Source organism: Dendrobium catenatum, unplaced genomic scaffold, assembly GCF_001605985.2.
Source record: "Dendrobium catenatum unplaced genomic scaffold, ASM160598v2 fragScaff_scaffold_740, whole genome shotgun sequence".
Taxonomy (NCBI): domain Eukaryota; kingdom Viridiplantae; phylum Streptophyta; class Magnoliopsida; order Asparagales; family Orchidaceae; genus Dendrobium; species Dendrobium catenatum.
The window spans coordinates 1,463,507-1,467,665 of record NW_021319202.1 but is presented as its reverse complement, the minus strand read 5'-3'; positions in this window follow the sequence as shown (position 1 = coordinate 1,467,665).

Below are 4,159 nucleotides of genomic sequence, written 5' to 3'. Positions count from 1 at the left end.
TATTAAGAGTTAAATTCTCATTTAAATCTAAAAAACAAAGGTCAATTCTATTATTGCACTTCATCTTCTGATGTTTTTAGAAGAAAATGATATAAATTAAATATTTCATATAAATAATTTATCAAGTATAAAACTCTATCCACAACGTGTCATATTCTATTTTTTTATAATTATATCATGTCTACGTGTACACGCTCTACTCTCCTAACCAGATCATTAGAAGGTTCTTCCCACTATGTCGCCCCTGATGGATTTTTCCCTCTTACATTTTTCCTCCACCCTCTAAGACAACTCCATCGTCTCTCAGCCCCTAAGCCTCAGTACCTTGATTTTGGCCCGTATGTCCTCCCTAAGCTCCTTCATGAAATTCCACTCCAATCCTTACTCAAAAATCCTCCTCAATCTTCTTGACAATAATACAAACTTCTCCTAGTATTTCATAATTGTCCCATCCTGTGTTAGAGCAAAGAACTGCTCGTGGAGGACCCCTTCCTGAATGGCACAGAAACGTTCCAACAAGCACTCCTTAAACTCTTCTCATGAGTAGATCAGATATCTCGCCTCCGTCCACTAGAACCAGGCTAGGGCTTTCCCTTCCAAATATAGACCCGTCGCCATGAGCTTCTCCCTTCAGTAAACCCATTAATGGAAACGTAACGTTCTACCCGATATACCCAATGTTGAGCATCCTCCCCTTCAAAGACCGGCATCTTCAACTTCTTTTCCCTCGCATCCATCCCCAATGGTTTCTTCCACATTGGTTCCCCCGATGTAGTGGTGGTGTGATTCCCTTCCTTCCTCCCTTGGTTGATGTTGACCCCATGGTTCCCCCCACCCACACCCTTCTCCATTCCACCTCTCCCCATGTCCGGATAATCGCCTAAAGAGGTCGGCTTCCTTCCTCCTTGCTATCATCCCTTCGGAATAACCCAATCCGCCAACCAACAATGCTCCACGTGGAGGTCCTTGAGGGCAAACTTTCTCTAATTCATCATCTTCCTCCTGGATACCTTTTCCTCGTGATGCACCCTAGGAATCCCCGGTGATGTCTTCGATTGCATCTCAAGCATATTTTTCATCATCTCTTCAAAGTTCCCGAAGTGGTTTTCGATGGCCGAGAGTTTTCCTTCCACCCCGGAATATTTTTCCTCTACTCCGGCCTTGAGTTGTTCCATCTCTCCCTCCAACGCATTCATTTTCTTTGCTTCCATGACTTGGACCTACACTCCGATTGCAAAATCCACAAGGAAAATTTACTGTTCTGCCTAGAAACTCGTTCTGATACCAATTTGCTATAAAACAAGTGCAAGAATCACCCAAATAGTGGCTGAAATTGGAAATTTCAGCAAAAACACAGAAGTTTTTGAAGAAATCTCTTGACAAAACAATAGGAAAACTTGATAATTTAATAAAAGTGGAAGGAAATAAGCAAAGATACAATGGATCTTCAATTCGAGAGGAAGATCCGGCTCTTCAATTCTCTAACCGACGGTTAGAGCCCAAAACCTAAGAAGAAATTTAGAAAAAACACAAACAATTGCATAACCCCCAACCCTAATCTCTTCCCTCCTATTAGAGAATACAAAATAAGAGCCAAAAGACTAAAAACCACTCCCCAATTTAATTTTTCCTCCTAAACCGCCCCCCTCATTCGAATTGGCCATTAATTCATGGGCCCCACAAGGGGACCGGCTCCCCCCTCTTTCACCTAGCATAAACCAGGCGCTGGTCCTCTTGGGCCGATTGAACCGGTCCAATATGGACCGATCTATCAAAACACCCAAGAACACTTTTTATTGAAAGAATGATGAAAGAAAATACAATATACAATTGGATCTTTCATTGGAGAGGTAGATCCTGCTCTCTCAAATCCCTAGCCACCGGCTAGAGCCCTCTCAACCGAAGCAAACCTAAATTCAGCAAAACAAAACATAAAACAAACCTCAGGGTAAACATCTAACATAAGGCGTACAATAACATGGCCAATCCCCAAACAACCCTCTCCTATTTGAATTTTCCCTCCTGCACTTCACAATAATAGTTCTTCCAATACTTCTACCTTTCTTCCTGCCATAGGTACTCGAATCTACGCTCTGATACCAATTTGATAAGAAGTGAATGAAAATTAAGCAAAAAAACAAAAATCAACACAAAAACTTAGGAAGAAGAACACCCAAAAATATTTTTTATTGAAATAACTATGAAAGAAAGCACAAGATACAACTGGATCGTCAATTGGAGAGGAAGGTCTTGCTCTCCCAAGTCCCTAGCCACCGGCTAGAGCCCTCTCAACCTAAGCAAACCTAAATTCAGCAAAACAAAACATAAAACAAAACCTGGGATAAACATCCTACTTAAGGCATACAATAACATGACCAATCCGCAAGCAACCCTCTCCTATTTAAATTTTCCCTCATAGTCGCCCCTCCCCTCTCATTTGAATTTTTCACTTGGGCCCCACCCCAAAGGGGGCATTTAAATTGGCAAAACCCCCTGTTCTGCCAACCTTGACCAGTCCATCAAAGCGTTCCTTCGACATTCCGTTCTAGCTAGAGGTTTCAATAATGACAAATGTCCCTTACCTACCTCTGGGTAGAGGTCATGCGCATTTGGCAATGCTCAAGCCACAGGAATCATAGCAAGCACTATCAATTGACAAAAAATAACCGCTTGGTTTTGGTTAAGTGTGGCCACCAAAAGCAAGTATTCATCTCCCTAAACCAGATTTGAGTAATATATTGATGATGAATGGTTATTTAATTTTTTTTTAAATTAATATGTATTTTATTTCAAATTCTTCAATCAGAGCCTTGGGTGGAATCATTCTTGACATATTTCCCTTCTTGTTTGTTGTTTTGACACTGACAATAGTGTCCCATCTACCAACTAGTGGAAGTTGCAGTATCCCAGCAATGTAAAAGTACGATAGTGTTGACTAACAAAAATAAAATTGTATCTAAATTTTGGTCAAGCATAGCTGCTGATGGCAAGCATTCGGCTCCTTAAATTCAGATCAATAATCAACAGAGGGAGTCAAAACTCTAGCCATATCAACTATCAATGATGTGAAGTTGTTCAATTTCCGACTAGAGCAAAGATTGATAGTGCAAGGATATTCAAATATTCTTGTAAGATCAAAGATCCACTACGTGGTCTTCAAACTAACTGCATCATAGATGAACGATTCTTCAAAATTTTCGTGTACCTGCATTTTATTTTTAAATTGATCAATGTAAGTCCTAAGAGGAAACATTCCATTGACCTATTTCGCTTCCGTTGGCAGTTTCGACACTAAAAAGAGTGCCCCAAATACACATGATTAGAGTGCCCCAATCTTGAATTCATATAATGGCCATACTTACCGATACCCAACAAAAATGAGATCACCGCAAGGTTTTGGTCAAGTATAACCATGATTGAAGATAACTGGAAGGAGTTACTCTGATCGGATTGAAGATATTACTGCGAAGGTCTTCAAGTTTCAATTGAATCAAAAATCAATGTCGCAATCTTCATATTAACTAGATCGAAGATCAGCAGTTTCTCAAACTAACCAGACTAAAGAGGTCAGTGGACTAGACTATTTGTGCACAAAGAGGACAATAGATTGGAAGAGACGTGTAGGGAAAAGCGTATATGTGAGAGATAGTTCTACAGGTGTAATGCTTGCCGAACTAATTGCTCATAATTTCAGCATTGTTTGGTTTACTTTTTTATCATATTTAAGTGAATGCAATATCTTATTGTCCCTGCGGCACAATAGTAACATCTGCAAACTTTTCAATGCCATCTAAAATGTTCAATGGTGATTCAAATCTTTCTTTTTTTTATTATTAATTTCCTCATTACTATTACCCATTATGATTTGCCGATTTTAACTGGCCTCTTCGTTTCAATTATATAGAGTTAGCCTTATATCTTAAATACCCAGATATTATTTTGTTGGTAAAAACGGACCCTTTTTTTTTTGTAAAAACGGCCCCATATGTTTTTTTTTTTGGTGAATTAGCCCCATTCATTCTCAAAGGGAGCCAAAGTGAGGAATCCAGACAAATGAATTATAAATTAAACACAAGGCTAGGGTATAATTTCAGCTGATGAGAAAAAAAAAAATTCATAGTTTAGGAAAAAAAAAAAGCCAAAGCAATCTTTTTCTTAC